The following is a 23,625-nucleotide window of genomic DNA, read 5'->3' on the forward strand; positions in this document are numbered from 1 at the left end:
AACAGAGGTTCTCCACTCTGGCTGGTGAAAGCTTGAACAACTCTCAGAAGACTTTTGTGAGTTTGGAAACCATTCAGTTTCCTATTTCCTCTTTGGTCAACCTCTTGAAGTTTAATATTATGCAGACATGTCTTAGTATTTAGTAAAAATTCAGGGGGATCTCTATGTATATTTCTGGACCTCTTTTGTTGTGTGTGTAGTTCTCCTCGGAATGCTGCTTTATGACTTCTAGGTCCAATACCCTGAGCAGTAATCTGTCTCCAAGGCTCAGAGAAACCAAAGCTGCCATACTCTCCTTGGGATCTCCTCCTTGTTCTCCCACTGAAAAGATGTGGTGATTTTAGTGCTGGCTGAAATGATCTCCCTTCTCTTGAGGATCACAGAAGTGTCTTTCCTGTTGCCCCAAGTATGAAGAATTTCTATTTCAAATCTTTTATCCAGTTTCCTTGTTGTATAAAATGGAAGGTAAATTCATGTTATTCCATCATGACTAGGTACAGAATTTTTTAGGAAGTTGAATATTTGAGTCTGACTCTGGCACTGAGAAAACTTTAGTCAAGCTATCCATCTGGGAGTCATGCAGTACAGGTGTTTCTCCAGACTTGATTATGCTGTGTGGAGATAGTACTTCTTTAAGCCCTCAAGGCAGCTGGGTGGTAACTGCAGTCTGTGCTCAGCCAATGGTTGCCACCCCTACTTGCCACAGGATGAAAAAAATTTTTAAATGTACATTACTTGTACCTGCTCTGTGCTTAGTTGCTCAGTCATGTCCAACTCTTTGCAACCCCGTGGACTGCACCCTGCCAGGCTCCTCTGTCCATAGGGATTCTCCAGGCAAGAATAATGGAGTGGGTTGCCATGCCCTCCTCCAGGGGATCTTCCCAACCCAGGGGTTCGAACCCGGGTCTTCTGCAGTGCTGGTGGATTCTCTACCAACTGAGCCACCAGGGAAGTCCTGTACCTGCTTGGCTAGAAAGTAGGATGGAGAATAGAGCAAAAGGTTAAGTCCTGAGCATTCTGGAACTTAGATGAGTGGGAAGAGGGCTACTCATCAAAGAAAATGAGAAGTCTGGCTCATGAAGGAGGAGAAAATCAAGAGAACACACTGCACTGGAAGCTAAGTGAGACCTTTCAAGGGGGCTGGAGTGATCAGCTGGTGTCAGAGATTAAGTAAAATGAAGGATGAGATCTGAACACTGGACTAGGCAAGATGCAGAGCTGGTAATCTGGCAAGAACATTTTCAGGGCAATGATGAAGGAAGCAGACAGTTGTCATGATGAGGAGCAGAGAAGATACCTGGAGGAAAATAAGGACAGGAAGACAAAGCCACTTTTTAAAGACAGGTGTCCTTTACAGAAAAATGCTACTTATTTCTATAATAAAAGGTTCCAGTGTTGTCACAATACTTCTTTTTTAACCCTCATTTGTCCCATTCATAGATTTGCTGTTTCCCCTCCCCCCCCCCCTTTTATTTTGGCTGCGCTGTACCTCTTGCGGGATCTTGGTTCCCTGACCAGAGATTGAATCCAGGGCCACAGCAGTGAAAGCCCTGAGTCCTAACCACTGGCCTACCAGGGAACTCCCTCATCCACTGATTTGCTAATCACCTTTTCCATATATAGTAGATTCTCATTATTTGAGGATTTCATAGGTTCAAGTTCATCTACTCATTAAAATTTGTTCAACGCCTCCCCCTAGATCAGTACCTGTGGCCCTTTCGCGATCATCCGCAGACGTCTGCAGGCTGGTGAACGCGTTGGTTTGCTGCACGAGCACATTCCCAGCTGAGGTGAACGAGGCAGCACTCGCCTCTGGTTTCAGGTCTGAAACTGTAAACAACTGTCTTTTTTCACGGTCTATTTAGTGCCACGTTTTCCACATTTTTGTGTGTGTGTGTTTTTTTTTAGGTGATTACACTGTTTAAAATATCCCTCAAGTGTACTGCAGAAATGCTATCTAATGTTCCCAAGAGAAAGAAAGCCGTGATGTATCTTACAAGAGACAGTATGGCTTCTAGATAAGCTTTATCCAGGCACGAGTTATAGTGCTATTGGCCATGAGTTCACTGCTAATGAACCAACAACGTATATCACATAGAATGTCTTCAAACAGGAATACACATACAACAAGGCTATGCGTTGGCCATTGACAAAAATATTGTGAGTAGAGACTTGCAGGACCTTCATCCTGTTTTTACCCTAGGAGCAGTGGTTCAGTAGCTGCTATTCATCTTTGCAGGGACTTGATAGAACATAAGCATTGCAAATGAATGAGAACTGACTGTATAATGCAGTACAAAAAGCACTAGACCAAGAAATTTAAGAACTTGTTTCTAGTTTTCACTCTTCTAATAACCGGCAGTGCATCCTTCACTCAGTACTCTGGCCTCATTTGATTTCTTCATGTATGAATGGAGCTCCTAAAATTAGATTATTGCTAAGGCCCTAAAAGCTCTAGCATTCTCTGACCTTGCAGCATCACTAAGGGAAATTCTCAAAGATAGCTTTTTCCTAAGAAAGCCTCTTCTGCTTCATTTCAAATCACTTCACTCCATCAGGGGGTGAGGGAGGAAATAATGAACTTATATTAAGACAAATAAGCACCATGTTCTAGAGAGTGCCATAGAGATGAAATAAAATACACTGATTTTTTTTTAAATCTGGGAAGTTTTCCCAGGAAAAGAGTTGCTTATGGCTTTGGGAGTCATATCAAAATAACCCCCACATGTTAACAGTAAATTTCACATTAAGAAATAGATATTAATGAGAGATTTTAAAAGAAAACAACCACAGTAGGTTTAAATAGGGTGCAGCCTTCTGATGACAGCTTTGAATACAGAGTGCTAAAATGCAGGCAGACTGAGTGAGGTATGGGCACATTACTAAAAATACAAGGAATTACAGAGAGTACGGTCAGGTGGCAACCTGAATTCACACTCAGGGTTTTTAATATCAGAAGCAAGAAAGCCATTTGCAACTCTTTGTGAAAGGATGAGGCTCTGCTGAGTGTTAAGAATACAGGCCCATATGTGTAATGACAGAAGGTGAATGTCTTATGGGAGGGGTGGGTGTGAGGGGGCAGGGAGGGGATTGAAAAATGAAACAAATTCTCTGCATAATTTGGCTTTTTTTTCTTTATTAGAAAAACATTAAGAGTAACTTGAAAATAAGAAGTAGACTTTTTAAAATAGTTTTTCCCTGAGTAGTCTATGGGGCTTCACACAGTTTTCGATGCTAGGTGGTTGAAGAACGACATCTCATCGAGGGTCTTTGGTTGTACAGGATTATGTCATTTGGCAACACTAGTCTGTGTCAGTCAGAATCCTAGCAGGAAATCGATGGCAAAAATCAGATGAAGGTGATCTTGGGGTGGGGGAGAGTTGTTTTGTTGTTATTGTTGTTGTTGCTGTTGACCTTAGTTGCAGCATGCAGGATCTTCTTTCTCTAGTGGTGGTCCACAGGTTTGTTTGCTCATGGCATGTGGAACCTACATCCCTGCATTGGAAGGTATATTCTTAACCACTGGATCACCAGGGAAGTCCCCCAGAAGGGGACAGTTTAAAAAAATTAAAAAGATATATAGGGAAACTACAAAGAATAGGGCAGGCCCCTAGGTCCCCTGTTGGAGGGCATGGCAACCCACTCCAGTACTCCTGCCTGGAGAATCCCATGGACAGAGGAGCCTGGCGGACTATAGTCCATGGGGTCACAAGAGATGGACGTGACTGAAGCAGCCTGGCAATAGGGCTAGTAACAATGGAGTTGTCACCACCCCCGTCTGGAAGGGACCAGAAAAGGGATACGTTTCCAGATCCTGGATTTCCAAGTCTTGGAATTAGAGAGTCATGATGTGGAGGTCACCTGGAGAGGAGCAGTGACAATTGGTCAATCATCAGTGAGCTCAAGTCTACAGGAAGGGAACTAAAGGAATATCTACCTCAGGTCTCTCCATCTCCACCTCCTGATGGCTTGTCTCTATTCCTCACTGCACAACCAGAATTCAGTGGAAGAGGCCCTGATGATGTTTCCCAGAAGGAGGATTCAAAAAGATTCCAAACAGAGTTAGCAGATAACTTTCAAGGTAGAGATACTCTGAATATATATTTGGTCCAAAATTTTATAAAGGACCAAGAATGAAAACTCATATCCAACCAAGGCTAAAAATCATTATCATTGAATGGACCTTAGTTCAGTTCAGTTCACTCAGTCGCGTCTGACTCTTTGAGACCCCATGGACTGCAGCATGCCAGGCCTCCCTGTCTATCACCGTCTCCTGGAATTTACTCAAACTCATGTCCATCGAGTTGGTGATGCCATCCAACCATCTCATCCTCTGTCATCTCCTTCTCCTCCCACCTTCAATCTTTCCCAGCATCAGTGTCTTTTCCAATGAGTCAGCTCTTCGCATCAGGTGGCCAAAGTATTAGAGTTTCAGCTTCAACATCAGTCCTTCCAATGAATATTCAGGACTGATTTCATTTAGAATTGACTGGTTGGATCTCCTTGCAGTCCCTCCGAGGAACTCTCAAGAGTCTTCTCCAACACCACAGTTCAAAAGCATCAATTCTTCGGCACTCAGCTTTCTTTATAATCCAACTCTCACATCCATACATGACTACTGGAAAAACCATAGCTTTGACTAGGTGAACCTTTGATGGCAAAGTAATGTCTCTGCTTTTTAATATGCGATCTAGGTTGGTCATAACTTTTCTTTCAAGGAGCAAGCATCTTTTAATTTCATGGCTACAGTTACCATCTACAGTGATTTTAGAGCCCCCAAAATTAAAGTCTCTCACTGTTTCCATTGTTTCCCTATCTATTTGCCATGAAGTGATTAGTTTTCTGTATGTTGAGTTTTAAGCCAACTTTTTCACTCTCCTCTTTGACTTTCATCAAGAGGCTCTTTCATTCTTCTTCACTTTCTGCCATAAGAGTGGTGTTATCTGCATATCTGAGGTTATTGATATTTCTCCCAGAAATCTTGATTCCAGCTTGTGCTTCATCCAGCCCAGTATTTCTCATGATGTACTCTGCATATAAGTTAAATAATCAGGATGACAATATACAGCCTTGATATACTCCTTTTCCTATTTGGAACTGTTGTTCCATGTCCAGTTCTAACTACTGCTTCCTGACCTGCATACAGATTTCTCAAGAGGAAGTTCAGGTGGTCTGGTATTCCCATCTCTTTAAGAATTTTCAAGAGTTTATTGTGATTCACACAGTCAAAGGCTTTGGCATAGTCAATAAAGCAGAAATAGATGTTTTTCCGGAACTCTCTTGCTGTTTCAATGATCCAGCAGATCATCGAAATGGGCCTTAGGAACCATAGGAATGGACCTTAGGGATGCAAAAATAAAACTGAAACTTTATTCAAAATACTTGATGTTCATATTTTTTATAGTCAAACTTTAATAGGACAAGATAAACAATTTTTCAGAACTGTCAGCTACTAACTTGTTCCTTATGTCACCGCACCATTTGGGGTATTAAATTGACATTCACTTCAACTGGCACTTTTAATAATATCACTAATCTTTTATATACAAAAATATATATAGTTTGGAAGAATATTTTGAGTCACATGTTTTCTAGAAGAAACCTTATGCCTAGAATGTACTGTTAGCCTTCATCTTCAAAAACTTAAAAATGGTTAGCAAACTATAGCAATCATTTCAATAATTTAAAAACAATTCATAGTTCCTCTGTTAGATTTCCAGGGCTGCCATAGCAAAGTACCATGGTGTGTGTGTGTTCAGCCACTCAGTTGTGTCCGATTCTTTATGACTCCATGGACTGTAACCTGCCCAGCTCCTCTGTCCATGGAATTTTCCAGGCACAAATACTGGGGTGGGTTGCCATTTTCTATCCCCAAAGTATCACAGACTAGGTGGCTTAAAAGAGCACAAATTTATTGTATCACTGTTCTAGGGGCTAAAGTCTAGAATTAAGGTGCTGGTAGGACCATGCTCTCTGAGTCTCCAGGAAGATTTCTTACTTGCTTCATCCTAGCTTCTGGTGGTGGCTGTCAATCCCTTATTTGTGGCTGTGTCACTCCAGTTTCTGCCTTTGCCATCACGTGATGTAATTCTTCCCTCAAGTGTCTCTGTGTTTTCAAATGATATTCTCCTCTTTTTTTGGCTGCATTTCATGGCATGTGGGATCTTAGTTCCCTGACCAGGAATTGAACCTGAACCCATGCCCCCTGCAGTAGAACCTTGGATTCCTAACCACTAGACTGCCAGGGATCCCTCTGAAATGGTCTTCTTGTAAGGACACCAGTCATATTGAATTAGCAGCCCACTCTATTTCAGTATAATATCACCTTACTAATTACATCTACAAGGATGCAATATTCTAAGAATGTCTCATTCTGAGGCAATGATGGTTAGGAGTTCAAAATATCTTTTGGGGAGACAATTCAACCCATTCAACCCACAATTCAACTTAACAGTGTCCATCAATTCAAAATAATAGAGAATTGTTCTTAAAGTATTCTTCAATGAAGTTTTGTAGTATAGCGAGAACCAGTGTGCTTATAGAGTTCCTCATTTTTCTCTAATATTTCTTTTTTGATCACTTTTTCAAATTTTTCATTATGTCTGGATCTCAAAGTTAAATGATCATTGGCACCATTTTACTTTATTTAGGAGATTTTCTTTAATGTAAAAATTTAACTTTATGGTACTCTGATCTCTAGTCAAGATGGAATAACAGAGACCATATTTATTCTTCTGCTCAAAACACCTAAAACAAGTGAAATTTTTTCCAAGATACTGAATATCAGGCAAAAAAAAAAAAAACACAACAATGACCATTAAGAGATGGAAAACAAAAGAAGTGAGCCCTACAATTGATACAGCTTAGAGCCTAAGAAAGTTTCCAAGGCCTCGCATTTTCTAGATAAAAATGGAAACAACATCCTCTAAACATGCACACTACCATCTAGATTGTGGAAAAGACTTTAAAAGCCCCCTGGATCTCATTTTCAGTGTCCCTTATTTTAGCCTCAGAATTTCCAAATATTTGATGCTAAATCTCTAAAACAAGAGATCACTTGTAAAAATGCACAAGTAAACATTACTAAGCAGTTTGACCATCATTGTAGGCAGCCTTTATATCCGAAAGATCCTCTCTTCCCCAAACATACTCACTATCAACTCCCAAATCTCACTTTTAAAGCAACATTCTTGTGAACTGAGGAGCAAAAACACAAACCCAATAAGTCTGTCAACCTTCCATATCTAAGTGTAAACTGAATTATCCTTCTTTCCAAATGGACAGTTCAAAGTTGACTGTGGGGAGAAAGTCCCCAGGTGAAAGAAAGCTTGGCTGGGGACACTGGGCCACCCAGGTGGCACAGAAATGCTGGAGGGCCCAGGAAGATGTGACCGTCAGAGGACAGGAAGGGCCACAGAGAGGGGAAGAGCCAGACTCTGCTCAAACAGGGACAGAATCAAAGAAACAAAAATGCCACTGAGGCTGCCATGTCTGCCCTGGATATATGCCTTCAACATTCTTTTTTTTCTTCTTTTTTCTTTGCTTTTTTTTTACCTAAATGAGAAATACAATTCTATCTTGCTTGAGTCATCACTATTTTGTGTCATATCAAATAGGAAGCCAAACCTGATCCTGTATGATACATAAGAAATGATCTCATTTAATCATCCCAGCAACACTTCGGGGTGTGTTGTATCATTACCTTTGCAGATGTACAAACAGAGGCACAAACAGGTCATGTTACTTGTCCAGGGTAACATAATTGGTAAGAGAGTGTGTCAATAGGACAAGGATAATGAAAAAGAGCAGGAAAGGGCTGACAACATGGCAATCAGAGTATCAGAGTAAGAGTACCAAGACTAATCCTCACCCCAAATGTAGCATTTCAATATTTTGTCCATGGGAATATTAGTCCTGAATTATCTGAAGTCTTTAGAAATGTATATCACACATAAAATGTGATTCTTAACTGTATAGCCTCTACTAAGAAAAAAAAAAAGTAAGAAACATACAGAAGCAATTTTAGAGCCGAGATATAGAAATCTGTATGCAGGCCAGGAAGCTACAGTTAGAACTGGACATGGAACAACAGACCGGTTCCAAATAGGAAAAGGAGTATGTCAAGGCTGTATATTGTCACCCTGCTTACTTAACTTATATGCAGAGTACATCATGAGAAACGCTGGACTAGAAGAAACACAGGCTGGAATCAAGATTGCCAGGAGAAATATCAATCACCTCAGATATGCAGATGACACCACCCTTATGGCAGAAAGTGAAGAGGAACTAAAAGCCTCTTCATGAAAGTAAAAGAGGAGAGTGAGAAAGTTGGCTTACAGCTCAACATTCAGAAAACTAAGATCATGGCATCCGGTCCCATTACTTCATGGGAAATAGATGGGGAAACAGTGGAAACAGTGTCAGACTTTATTTTTGGGGGCTCCAAACTCACTGCAGATGGTGATTGCAGCCATGAAATTAAAAGACGTTTACTCCTTGGAAGAAAAGTTATGAGCAACCTAGATAGTATATTCAAAAGCAGAGACATTACTCTGCCGACTAAGGTCTGTCTAGTCAAGGCTATGGTTTTTCCAGTAGTCATGTATGGATGTGAGAGTTGGACTGTGAAGAAGGCTGAGAACCAAAGAATTGATGCTTTTGAACTGTAGTGTTGGAGAAGACTCTTGAGAGTCCCTTGGACTGCAAGGAGATCCAGCCAGTCCATTCTGAAGATCAACCCTGGGATTTCTTTGGAAGGAATGATGCTAAAGCGGAAACTCCAGTACTTTGACCACCTCATGTGAAGAGTTGACTCATTGGAAAAGACTCTGATGCTGGAAGGGACTGTGGGCAAGAGGAGAAGGGGACGAGAGAGGATGAGATGGCTGGATGGCATCGCCAACTCGATGGACGTGAGTCTGAGTGAACTCCGGGAGTTGGTGATGGACAGGGAGGCCTGGCGTGCTGCGATTCATGGGGTCGCAAAGAGTCGGACGCAACTGAGCGACTGAAATGAAATGAACTGAACTGAGGATGTTGTAATTGACAGCTCCCTTTTAACTCGATTGAGCAGAAAATACTGTTCTCAATATCCTTTCAAAAATTGATTAATTTTTCTTCTTTACTAAATATAATGAAGATAATGGCACTTTTAGTTGACAAATGATGGTCTAGAAATTGCTCTAAGCCATTACACCAGATCCAGTAGTCACCTTGGGTAACTGAGGCTTGAGTTCTAGGTCCATCTTGACCTCTGATAAGCTCCTGATTTTAGACATTGCAATTGACATCCTGGCTCCCTATTTCCTCATTTATTAAAAAAAAAAAAAAGAAAATGGTTAAGTCTGGATGAAAGGGGAGCTTGGGGAAGAATGGATACATAAGTATATGTGGCCAAGTCCCTTTACTGTCTACCTGAAACTATTACAACCCTGTTAATCTGCTATATTCCAATATAAAATAAAAAGTTTAAAAGAAAGATGGTTGAACTAGATGACACTTTCTGAGGCTTTCTCTAATCCTAATTCTCAATGATTTTGAATATGGTTTTGTCATGTTAAAATGAAGACAATATAAAAGGAGTATCCTAGAAGGTTTTTTTTTCTTTGTAACTCCTTGTGATAAAGTTGTTTAATTGACTCTGTTAGCTGACCCCAGCTCCCCGCGAACAGCAGAGTGCAGTAAAAACACTTTAGATCGATGGAGTCGCCTGATTATTTAGGAGCTGCTTAAGCAGGACTTTAATACTATTTACCATGAGGCCTGAGAAAATTGGTGGGATTAGAGTTACAGCCCTAATAATTTGCCTTTATAGATTTAACCAGAAATAACAGGCCAAAGGGACAAATAAAATTAGCAGTTTCCTGGATAATTCCTGGATAAATGTAAGTATAAAATCCTGTTAAAAAAAAAAAAAAGTAACAAGCTGGTAACTAAAGTTCAAAGAGGCAGAGAAGGGAAATAGCTAAGTTTACTCTGACCCTTCATTTCAGCAAAGTTCTGGCTCCTGGAGTTTGCCTCACCTCCGAGCAGGTCGGCTCCTTCTCTTGAAGTAGGTGTCAGAGAAATGAATGTTTTTCCTTGAGGGCAATTTCCCTCATATGGAAATTTGCCAGGAATCCAGAAATAAGCCAAAAAAAAAAAAAAAAAAAAAAGCCTCTCAGGAGCCCAAAGAGCAACAGAGAATATAAATTTAGCTTGTGTCCTTAATTCAGTCTCATTCATTCACTCATCCACTCATTCATTTAAGTGCCTCATAATACTAGGGGCTGTGGAATCAAAAAACATTTAGAAGCTATAGAAGATACTGCTATCTCAGTTATCAAAGAAATGACAGTCTGTGTTTTGTTTTGGTTGTTTTCCAGTTGCAGCATGTGAGTCCTTAGTTGGGGATGAGGGATCTAGCTCCTCAATCAGGGTTCAAACCCAAGACCCATTGAGAGCCCAGAGCCTTAGCCGCTGGAAAGAAAGTGAAAGTGCTAGTCCCTCAGTTACCTCTGACTCTTTGCGACCTCATGGACTGTAGCCCGCCAGGCTCCCCTGTCCATGGCATTCTCCAGGCAAGAATATTGGAGTAGGTTGCCATTGCCTTCTCCAGGGGATCTTCCTGACGCAGGGATCGAACCTGGGTCTCCTGCATTGCAGGCGGATCAAGCCACCACCCCCTAGGAAAGCACCAGAAATGACAGTCTGTATTACGGATATTTCAATTTTCCATTGACTGGAGGGTAGTTTTTATAAAGGTGTTTTTATATGTCCTGTACTGTTGTTTCTCAAACTTCTATCTTTATGAGTCTTTTTTTTCTATCTTTCTTCAATATTTCTTTAAAATTGCTCAAAAGCCATAGACTCACCCAAGAGTAAATGGTCACACTACAAGGAGAGAGTGTTTGCTTCAACATGACAAAGCCTTTGCTGTTTTTCTGTTTTTCATAGAAAAATATTATAACCAACAAAGACTACTTCCAAGTCTCCATATAAAAGCACCTTACTAAGAGAAAATTTAAATTTGCATGGAAATGCAGGCACAACTGATTAGCAGAGCTGTTTCCTGTGAGATTAAGAGGGGAAGGAGGGCAAGACTTGATTTAGAGCTATTCAGAGAGGAATCTTTACTTCCAGGGCCTGATGAATGACACCCACTTTATTCCTTCCAACACTTGTCATCAGCAGCGCATAAACATCCTTACCCAATCATTTTCAAAGAACAAGCCCCCAGTGACAAATGCAGCCAGAAGACCCACAACTGTTTCTACCATGTTCCTCTGCAAACCTGCTCTGGGAAACAGATGGGCAACAAAGGCTGCAGCAACACCATCATCCCTGGATTCATTACTCAAAACATCCTCTTTATTCTCCCACAAATATGGCCGAACATGGACTTCTCTGGTGGCACAGTGGATAAGAATCTGCCTGTCAATGCTGGGGACATGGGTTCAATTCCTGGTCCGGGAAGCATTCTGTGGAGCAACTAAGCTTGTTGCAACTACTGAGCCCACAGGCTGCAAATACTGAAGTCCTTGCACCTACAGCCCGTGCTCTGCAACACGGAGAAGCCACCACGATAAAAAGTCCATGTATTGCCACAGAAAGGAGACTGCACCTTCACTCTCTGCAACTCGAGACAGCCCGCACTTGGCAACAGAGACCCAGCACAACCACAAATGGAATAACAAGTAAATTCAGTTTTTAAAAGTTGGGTCTAACAAATGTTCCCAAGGAATTGTTGAGCTCTGTGAAGCCAGTAAAGCTGTCCTTGAGCACTTGATTCCTTGCAGGAAAAATTAGGCAAGATTGATGATGAGGAGAACTTTCTAGGACAATAGAAAATTGAATCTAGCTGGTGAGTTACTATGAGTATTAGTTTCTTATGGCTGCCATAAAAATGTACCACACACTCAGTGGCCTAACATGGCAGAAGTTTATCCTCTAATTGTCTTGGAGGCAAGAGATGCAAAAATCATGACACTGGCAGAACTGCAATCCCTACAAAGACTCCAGGTGGGACTCCTCCTTGGCCTCGTCTAGTTCTGGAGGCTCCAGGGGCTCCATGGCTTGCGGCGGCATCACTCTAGTCTCTGATTCTGTCTTCACCTGGCTCCTCCTCTGTGTCCTTTCCCCATCCCTTCCCTTTGGAGGATAGTTTCCTTGGGTTTAGGATGCAATGTAATCCAGGTTGATTTCATCTTTAGGTCCCTAAATTAATTACATCTATGAAGATCCACTTTCCAAACAAAGTTATATTTAGAGCTTCAGGTAGATATGTCTTTGGGAGTAGGGTTCACCACTGAATGCACCACACTATGTTATCCTTTCACTGGATCTTACCCACTTCAGAAAGCTTTGTGCTACACAGTACAAACAACTTTAACCTGGATGTTAGCTGAAGTCTTCCTGTTCTTTGAGATAAAGATGTAATTTGCTAGAAGCCCAAGTCCATGTCCTGGGGAAAACTAATCCCTCCCTAGGGCATCTGCTGCTTCTTAGAATGGGTGAAACACATGACCAATAAACTCCCTTGAATTAATTCAGTTCATGAATTCTTACTGCCTGTTGTTCTTTCCCTTATACTCTGCTGATCCAGAAACAAGATTTGCCCTAGTTCTGCAATCAAAAAACAACCACCCTTACAAGGTTCTAACATAAGCAACAGATTTTATTAGATTATCAGAAATGGGGTGGGGGTGAATATATGAAGGGAAATTTCTTTACACTGAATATGAGAAATTCATTTTCTCAATTCCTCAGCCATATTTTCATATTCCCACATTCCCTGTGTTATCTCCTTTCTCTTCCTTCCTTCTCATTCCTACTTATTCTTAGTAGGACAGTTTCATTATCTACTTTCTTTCCTCCTTCAGCAAGCCCTGCCCTTGGGGGCTTACCTTTTACTCTGGAATCTTATGAAATTAGTTTCCTTTCAGGGATAGTCTCAACCTGAGAAGAATTTTGGTGTCAACTATGAAGATTCTAACCCCCTCTCCCCTGCTTACTATAAACCATTTACAATCTATTGGGAAAGATCTTCAAGGTAATTTTTTTTAATCAAGTTGTGTAACAATCAAGAATCAAAACCTTTGTGGTAACATTGCTTCTAAGGGAAAAGTCATAAAGAACTTTACTACTTTTATTTCTAAAATGTGTTCCGGGGCTGCTATTTAGACAATAACAAAAAAGAGAGAAGGAAAGCACAAAAAAGAGCAGGTATTAGACAACAAGGACCTACTGTAGAGTACATGGAGAATAATGTTATATGGTAGCCCAGATGGGAGGGTCATCTGGGGGAGAATGGGTACATGTATCTGTATAGCTGAGTCCCTTTGCTATTCACTTGAAACTTCACAACATTGTTAATCAGCTATGTTGTTGTCGTTTAGTCACTAAGCCGAGTCCAACACTTTTTCGACACCATGGATTGTAACTCACCAAGCTGCTCTGTTCGTGGGATTTCTCAGACAAGACTACGTCTCCTGCATTGACAGGTAGATTCTTTACCACCGAGCCACCAGGGAAGCCCTAATCAGCTATACCCCAATACAAATAAAGAGTTTTTTAAAAAGTGTGGGTATTGGAGACACAGGGCTTCCCAGGTAGTACTAGTTGTAAAGAACGCACCTGCCAGTGCAGAAGACATGAGAGACGTAGGTTCAATCCCTAGGTTGGGAAGATCCCCTGGAGAAGGAAATGGTAACCCACTCCGGTGTTCTTGCCAAGAGAATCCCATGGACAGAGGAGCCTGGCAGGATACGGTCCACAGAGTTGCAAAGAGTCAGACATGACCAAAGCAACTTAGCACTCACGGGAGACACAAGGAGTTACTGCCATGATCACGACGGAATCTGATCTATAATTTGATCATGTTGAAGGTGTACTGATTCCCTCATTTAATAATATGGAGCCACAAGCTGCTTTCTAACTTACAAGAAAATTTAAGCCTCAGTCAAAATTTATCAGCTTTAATAATCAGGGTGGCAATAAATGAACAGTAAAACATGTTTGATTAACATGTTCTGATTTCTTGGGTTTCCAACAGCCTTAGCTTAACAAGTACTAAAGGCACAAATCCTAGCATTCGTTTTGTATCTTCAGATGATCAGGGAAGGACTAAGAGAAGAAAGACATTAAGAAGCAGCTGTTTGGGAACGCATGTAAGAATTAAAGATATTAAAATTTAAAAAATAAAAAACCGAAAAAAAAATTAAAAAAAATTAAATTAAATTAAATTTAAAAAAATAAATGTACTTAATGCCACTGAACTGTACACTTAAAAAAGCCCATGAATATGGAAAATTTTATGTAATGTGTATTTCACCACAATAAAAAAAGAAAAAAAAAAAAAGAAGCAGCTGTTGTCAAAAATGTGGCTAGTTGGGACTTCCCTGGAGATCCCCTGATTAAGACTCTGAGCTCTCAATGCAGAGGACGTGCATTTGATTCCTGGTCAGGGAACTAAGATCCCACAGTAAAGGCCACTGAGGAAACAAGCTTCACTTCTGCATAGTCAGCTACTCTGGGATGTTGTTTGGAAAATAGAGATTTGACTATACAGAGCTTCCCTTGTGACTCAGCTGGTAAAGAGTCTGCCTGCAATGCAGGAGAGCTGGGTTGAAACCCTGGGTTGAGAAGATCCCCTGGAGAAGGGAAAGGCTTACCTACTCCAGTATTCTGGCCTGGAGAATTCCATGGACTGTATAGTCCAGGGGGTCACAAAGAGTCAGGCACGACTGAGTGACCTTCACTCTCACTTTCATACAGGGAATAACTTCAGTTCAGTTCAGTTGCTCAGTCATGTCTCTTTGCAACCCCATGGACTGCAGCACACCAGGCTTCCCTGTCCATCACTAACTCCTGAAGCTTGCTCAAACTCATGTCCACTGAGTCAGTGATGCCATCTAACCATCTCATCCTCTGTCATCCCCTTCTCCTCCTGCCTTCAATCTTTCCCAGCATCAGAGTCTTTTCCAATGAGTCACTTCTTCAATCAGGTGGCCAAAGTAGTGGAGTTTCAGCTTCAGTAACTTAAATGATCCTATTAAAGGACATGAGTCTAACACATAAACATATTTTTCTAGAATGTCTAGAATTAGGTCTGCATTCAAAGTCCTTTTATGACTCAGTTCATGATCTACTGCCACTGATGGAATTGTAGCCAAATTAAGATGAAAAACTTAACAAAAGGCAGACATTAACCACCAACCTACCTGAAAGAATTTATTTCCAGAGAAAAATAGTTAAAAGTTACCGTGAAAAAAAGTTAACAGGTGAGAACAAGATGGCAGAGGCGTGGGTGGATGTGGAGTACATCTCTCCCCATGGATACAGTAGGAATATACCTTCAGACGCAGAATTGCATGCAGAACACCAGCTGAGAGTGGACAGGAGTACCTGACCAGTGAAAAAGAATACATAGAACCATGCAAAACTTGGTAGAATGAAGGAACTAGGGGGAAAAACAGGAGTGTTAGTAGGACTGGACCTGCCCTAAGCAGGTGGGGGAACTGGAGCAGGGGTCCAATCCCCACATCAGGGCAATTATCTGAGTCAGAGGAGAAACATTTAGGGCTAAGAGTGAAATAGCTGATCTGTGGCAGCCTAAATGGAATGAGAATCACACAGTCCTTGCAGCAGCCATACAGGGATACAGCCCAGACAGGGATGCAGGTCCCCTGGAAGGCACAGCAGCTGGGAGCTAGAGTTTAGGGATTGTGGAGCAATCCCTGGGTGAGGGCTGCTGTTGACTGCAGACATACGATTCGAGGGGATGTGAGGGAGGAGACTGCGGTGGGAAATGCCTGTGGAGGAAAGCTGGGTCAGCCATGGAAGCAAGGCGATACTGCCGAGTCATGCTTACAGGGTGGAGCCATCACCATAACCTCTCTCACCCGACACGCCAGCATTGGGCAGCTGAACAGCAGAGAGGCTGGCCCATCAAATGCCTGACACACTGAACTACAGAGTAGGACCCCAACCCAGGGTGCCCCTTTAAGTGCCTGATGTACCAAGCTACAGAGTAGGACCCTGGCCAGTGGGGCCCCCTGTATGTGCCTGACACGCCAAACAACAGAGAAAGACCCCAGGCAAGGGAGCCCTCTAAGTGCCTGAGCAGGCGGAGCGATGGAGAAAGACTGGCCAAAGAAGCCTTCTGATTGCCAGCTACAAGAGGCTCGAGAAAAGACTCTGATAGGGCCATAACTCCTGCAGCAGAAGCAATCCCTGTCCCTGCACACTTGGCATTGCCGGGGTTCCTGCAAACCAAGCAGCTGTGCCAGCTTCACACACAACTCTCACTGGGAGAGAGCTGCCACAGGCAAAAAAAAGTCTTGCATCTATGCGCACAGGGTTGCTTCAGTTGTTTACAACTCTTTGCAGCCCTGTAGACTGTGGCCTGCCAGGCTTCTCTGTCAGGGGTGTTCTCCAGGCAAGAATCCTGGCGCGTATTGGCCAATACTGGTTGCCGTAGAGCACTATATAGGGCACTATATTTCCTGCTACCCTAGCCGCCAACTCCCCTGAGTACTTGCTGCTGCCAGAACCCCTGCGACCCAAGCACCACCTCCATACCCGGCCCTCACAGGGGCAGACCCAAGTCCTCCGGGGCAGCCTCAGGACCAAACCCCAGTGGACGACCCACATGCAGAGGTGGAAATAAACCACAACTGAAACCCAGGGGCAGTGTGGGGTAAGGAAAAAGACCCAAAGCCTTCCCACCAGCTGTACAAGCTGCAGATCAAATTGACAGGATCAACTAGGCAGACTCTGTGTCTATGGAATATATAAAAGGACACTGCGAGCTCCCACAAAAGAAAAGGCACTAGTTCTAATAGCTGGGACATTGGAGGCGAGAACATACAGGAGTAGGACCAGATTAGAATCTGAGCTGCCCCCTCAACAGGTCCAGAGATCAGCACAGTGTTGGAGGGCATCTTAGGGAGGTAAGCTGGACTGTGACTCCCAGCAAGGGAAAGAAATCTGACAGCAGTGACTCAAATTTTTTATTACTTTTATGTTTTGAATATGAATATTATATTGAATATGTATGTGAATATTAACTATGAATATGAGTGTGAATATATTTATATAATAATATGAATATTATTCTTATGTTTGGTTTTGTTCTGTAGATTCTTTTGGATTTTTTTTTCCTTTTTTCCCCTCTCTGTTGTAGTTGTCAATTTTATTGGCACTATGAAATCTAATTAAGATTTTGAGCTTTTTTTTTCTCAGTCACATTTTTTATTGTTGTTATAAGCCTCTGCGTTGGGCTTTTGCAGTTCTGTAGAATTCTTTTTGGAGAAGGCAACGGCACCCCACTCCAGTACTCTTGCTTGGAAAACCCCATGGACGGAGGAGCCTGGTAGGCTGCAGTCCATGGGATTGCAAAGAGTCAGACACGATTGAGCGACTTCACTTTCACTTTTCACTTTCATGCATTGGAGAAGGAAATGGCAACCCACTCCAGTGTTCTTGCCTGGAGAATCCCAGGGACGGCGGAGCCTGGTGGGCTGCCATCTACAGGGTCACACAGAGTCAGACACGACTGAACCGACTTAGCAGCAGCAGCAGAGTGCTTTTTCTTTTTACTTTTCTGTTTTTAATTTTAATTTTTTAAACCTATCATTTGTTCCTTAGTTTACTTTTCCTACTGTTCTTTTCCCCTTGCAGCTAATCTTTAATGTAAATAAATCTTCTTTATCTGCCTCTATTTAACTTTGCATATCTATTTTCTTTTTTTTTCTTTCTTTCCTTTCCTCTCAACATATTTATTAGTATTATTTTCATTGCTTTATTCCCCAATTGGCACCTTGCTTTAGTTTTGTTTTCCAGTTTGTGCTTTAGTTAGTTTTGTTCTTAACTGGTAGATATAATTTTTGGTTTCCTTTGTTCACCAGTCAATCTTTTGTACTTTATTTTTGTTGGACTGTTTTAATTTTGCTTATGGGTCTATATGTATATATATATATTCATTCACACTTTTTATTATTCTTATAAACCTCTGCCTCTAGATTGAGCTTTTGTAGTTCTGTGAAGTTTTCCTTTTTTTCTTTCTACCTTTTTTTTCTTTCTTAAACCTATTATATTTTTTCTACATGTATTCCTTTGTTTCCCTTTCCTACTGTTCTTTTCCCCTTGCAGTAAATCTTTAATGTATACAAATCTTCTTACTCTACCTGTATTTAACTTTGCATGTCTATTCCTTCCTTCTTTTCTTTCCTTTCCTCTCAAAATACCTGTTTGTTTTATTTTCATTGCTTTATTCCCCACTTGACACCTTGCTTTAGTTTTGTTTTCCAGTTTGTGCTTTAGTTAGTTCTGTTCTTAACTGGTAAATATAATTTTTTATATCCTCTGTTTGCTGGGTGAATCTACTGTATTTTAGTTGGACTATTCTGACTTTGCTTATGGGTGTATATGTACATGTGTATATTCCATTATTTTAATTATTATTTGCCTGATTTTGTAACTGCAATCTGTCTGGGGTTCATCTTTGGTTTCTAATTTTGGGGTATTTGTTTTAATCTCACTTAATGCAATAACAAACCACTTATGAAAGCTTTTGTTCCTGACCAGAGATCAAGCCCTGAGCCTATAGAGTGGGAGCACTGACTCCAAGACTCTAGACTGCCAGAGAACTAACCTTAGGGAGTATTAAATAGTGAGAACCCACACAAATGAAACCACTTGAGTACAAGACAAAGCATCACCCAACCAACCACCAGCAGCACCCTGTGCAGGAAGCCTCACCGAAACAACAAACAAAACAAAAACACAAACCCAGTCATCAGCCGGCAGGATTACCACCTCACTCAGCCTTGCCCATCAGAGGAAAAACAAACAAACAAAAACTCAGCACAAATCTCACCCTATATGAAGCTTATAGAAACCACTGGATCAAGCTTAGGAGGGCTGAAACCAAAAGGAAGAAAGAATTCAATCTTGAAGCCTGGAAAAAGGAGACCTCAAACACAATAAGTTAAAAAAATGTAATGAAAAGGCAGAGACATACTACATAAATGAAGGAACAAATTAGAAACACAGGAGTCCAAATAAATGAAGGGGAAATAGGCAAACTACCTGAAAAAGAGTTCAGAATAATGGTAATAAAGATTATCAAAAACCTTGAAAACAAAATGGAGAAAATGCAAGAATCAATTAACAAAGACCTCGAAGAATTAAAGAATAAACCTACAGAGACAAACAACACAATTACTGAAATAAAAAAATACTCTGGAAGGAATCAATAGCAGAGTATCTGAAGCGGAAGAACAAGTCAGTGAGCCGGAACATAAAATGGTGGAAATAACTTCTGAAAAGCAGAATAAGTAAAAAGAATGAAAAGAACTGAGGATAGTCTCAGAGACCTCTGGGAAAATATCAAACGCACCAACATTCAAATTATAGGGGTCTCAGAAGAAGAAGAGAAAAAGAAAGAGTATGAGAAAAATTTTGAAGAGATTATAGTTGAAAATTTCCCCAGCATGGAAACGGAAGTAGTCAATCAAGTCCAAGAGGCACAAAGAGTCCCATACAGGATAAGCCCAAGGAGAAAGACGCCAAGACACATTCTAATCAAACTAACAAAGACTAAACACAAAGAAAGAATATTAAAAGCAGCTGGGAAAAATAACAAGTAACATACAAGGGAAACCCCACATGTTTAACAGCTGATCTTTCAGCAGAAACTCTGAAGGCCAGAAAGGAATAGCAGGATATATTTAAAGCACTGAAAGGGAAAAATCTACAACCAAGATTACTGTACCCAGCAAGGATATCATTCAAAATTGATGGAGAAATGAAAAGCTTTTCAGGCAAGCAAAAGTTAAGAGAATTCAGTACCACCAAACCAGCTTTACAACAAATGTTAAAGGGACTTATGTAGTCAAGAAATACAAGAGAAGAAAAAGGATCTACAAAATCAACCCCAAACAATTAAGAAAATGGCAATAGGAACCTATATATCAATAATTACTTTAAAAGTAAATGGATTAAATGCTCCAACCAAAAGACACAGACTAGCTGAATGGCTACAAAAACAAGACCCATATATGCTGTCTACAAGAAACCCACTTCAGACCTAAAGACACAGATAGTCTGAAAGTGAGAGGATAGAAGAATACATTCCATGCAAATGGCAAGCAAAAGAAAGCTGGAGTATCAATCCTCGTATCAGACAAAATATACCTTAAAATAAAGAAGATTACAAGAGATAAGGAAGGACACTACACAGTGATCAAGGGATCAATCCAAGAGGAAGACATAACAATTGTAAATATCTATGCACCGAACATAGGAGCACATCAATACATAAGACAAACACTGCTGCTGCTAAGTCGCTTCAGTCATGTCTGACTCTTGTGTGACCCCATAGATGGCAGCCCACCAGGCTCCCCCATCCCTGGGAGTCTCCAGGCAAGAACACTGAAGTGGGTTGCCATTTCTTTCTCTAGTGCATGAAAGTGAAAAGTGAAAGTGAAGTCCCTCAGTCGTGTCCGACTCTTCGTGACCCCATAGACCGCAGTCTACCAGGCTCCTCCATCCATGGGATTTTCCAGGCAAGAGTACTGGAGTGGGGTGCCATCGCCTTCTCCAAGACAAACACTAACAGACATAAAAGGAGAAATTGACAGTAACACAATAATAGTAGGAGACTTTAACACCCCATTCACACAAATGGACAGATCATCGAAATGGAAAATTAATAAGGAAACACAAGTCTTAAAGGATACATTAGATGAGATGGATCTCATTGATATCTTCAGGACTTTCCATCCAAATGCAAAAGAATACACCTTCTCCTCAAGTGCACATGGAACATTCTCCAGGATAGACCACAACTTGGGTCACAAATTAAACCTCAGTAAATTTAAGAGAACTGAAATCGTATCAAGCATCTTCTCTGACCACAACACTATGAGACTAGATATCAATTACAAAAAAAAAAAAAAACTGTAAGGAACACAAACACATGGAGATTAAACAATATGTTTCTAAATAACCAACAGGTTACTGAAGAAATAAAAAAGGAAATAAAAAAATTTCTAGAAATAAACGACAATGAAACCCCGACAACTCAAAACCTATGGGATGCAGCAAAAGCAGTTCTAAGAGGGAAAAGAAAAAAGTGAAGTCGCTCAATCGTGTCCGACTCTTTGCAACCCCATGGATTGTAGCCTACCAGGCTCCTCCGTCCATGGGATTCTCCAGGTGAGAATACTGGAGTGGGTTGCCATTTCCTTCTCCAGGGGATCTTCCCAACCCAGGGATCAAATCTGGGTCTCCCACATTGCAGGCAGATGCTTTAACCTCTGAGCCACCAGGGAAGCTATAAAATCCTACCTCAAGAAACAAGAAAAATATTAAATAGACAACCTAAATTTACATCTAAAACAACTGAAAAAAGAAGAACAAAAAAAACCCAAAATTAGTAGAAGGAAAGAAATCATAAAGATCTGAGCAGAAATAAGAAGAAATGAAACAGTAGTAAAGATCAATAAAACTAAAAGCTGGTTCTTTGAGAAGATAAACAAAATTGACAAACCTTTAGCCAGACTCATCAAGGAAAAAAGAGAGAAGAATCAAATCAACAAAATTAGAAATGAAAAAGGAGAGGTCACAACAGACAAGGCAGAAATACAAAGGATTATAGGAGACTATTCCCTGGTAAAGCATCTGCCTGCAATGCAGGAGACCCGGGTTCGATCCCTTGGTTGGAAAGATCCCCTGGAGAAGGAAATGGCAACCCACTCCAGTACACTTGCCTAGAAAATTCCATGGATGGCAGGGCCTGGTGGGCTACGGTCCATGGGGTCACAAAGAGTCAGACATGACTGAATGACTTCACTATTATGAATAACTATATGGCAATAAAATGGATAACCTGGAAGGAATGGACAGATTCTTAGAAAAGTTCAATCTGAACTAACAAGAAATAGAAATTATGGACAACCCAATTACAAGCACTGAAATTGAAGCTGTGTTCAAAAATCTCCCAAAAAACAAAAGCCCAGGACCAGATGGCTTCATAGGAGAATTCTATCAAACATTTAGATAACAGCTAATATCTATCCTTCTAAAACTCTTTCAAAAAGTTGCAGAAGAAAGAACACTTCCAAACTCATTCTATAAGGCTACCATTACCCTGATATCAAAACCAGACAAAGACAACACAAAAAAAGGAAACTACAGGCCAATATCACTGTTGAACATAGATGCAAAAATCCTCAACAAAATTTTAGCAAACAGAATTCAGCAACATATCAAAAAGTTCATACATCATGATCAAGTTGGGTTTACTTCAGGGATGCAAGAATTCTTCAGTATACTCAAATCAATCAATGTGATATACCATATTAACAAATTGAAATATAAAAACCATATGATAATCTCAATAGATGTGGAAAAAGCTTTTGACAAAATTCAGCACCCATTTACGACTAAAACTCTTCAGAAAATGGGCATAGAAGGAACCTACCTCAACATAGCAAAGGCCATATATAATAAGCCTGCAGTAAACATAATCTCAATGGTGAAAAACTGAAAGCATTCCCCCTAAAATCAGGAACAAGACAAGGGTGTCCACTTTCACCACTATTATTCAACATAGTTCTGGAAGTCCAAGCTACAGCAATCAGAGAAGAAAAATAAATGAAAGGAATCCAGATAGGAAAAGAATAAGTAAAGCTCTCACTGTTTGCAGATGGCATGATATTGTACATAGAAAACCCTAAAGATGGTATCAGAAAATTACTAGGGCCAATCAGTGAATTTAGCAAAGTTGCAGGATAAAAAATCAATACACAAAAATCACTTGCATTTCTTTATACTAACAATGAAAGATCAGAGAAATTAAGGAATCAATCCTATTCACCATTGCAACAAAAAGAATTAAATATCTAAGAATAAACTTAACCTAAGGAGACAAAAGAACTATACACAGAAAATTACAAGATACTAATGAAAGAAATCAAAGATGACATAAACAGATGGAGAGATATAGCATGTTCCTGGGTAGGAAGAATCAATATTGTGAAAATGACTATATTACCAAATGCAATCTACAGAATCAATGCTATATCTATCAAACTACCAATGGTATTTTTTACAGAACTAGAACAAAAAATTTCACAGTTCATATGGAAACAGAAAACGCCCAAATAGCCAAAGCAGTCTTGAGAAAGAATGGAACTGAAGGAATCAACCTTCCTGACTTCAGATTATACTACAAAGATACAGTCATCAAGACAGTGTGGTGCTGGCACAAAAACAGAAATATAGATTGATGGAACAAGATAGAAATCCCAGAAATAAACCCACACACCTATGGGTACCTTATTTTTGAAATAGAGGCAAGAATATACAATGGAGCAAAGACAGCCTCTTCCAATAAACAGTGCAGGGAAAACTGGACAGCTACATGTAAAAGAATGAAATTAGGATACTTCCTAACACCATACACAAAGATAAACTCAAAATGGACTAAAGACCTAAAAGTAAGACCGGAAACTATAAAACTCTTAGAGGAAAACATAGGCAGAACACTCAGTGACATAAGTCAAAGCAAGATCCTCTATGACTCAACTCCTAGAGTAAATGGAAATAAAAACAAAAGTAAACAAGTAGGACCTGATT

The sequence above is a fragment of the Ovis canadensis genome, chromosome 2, assembly GCF_042477335.2.
Source record: "Ovis canadensis isolate MfBH-ARS-UI-01 breed Bighorn chromosome 2, ARS-UI_OviCan_v2, whole genome shotgun sequence".
Taxonomy (NCBI): Eukaryota; Metazoa; Chordata; class Mammalia; order Artiodactyla; family Bovidae; genus Ovis; species Ovis canadensis.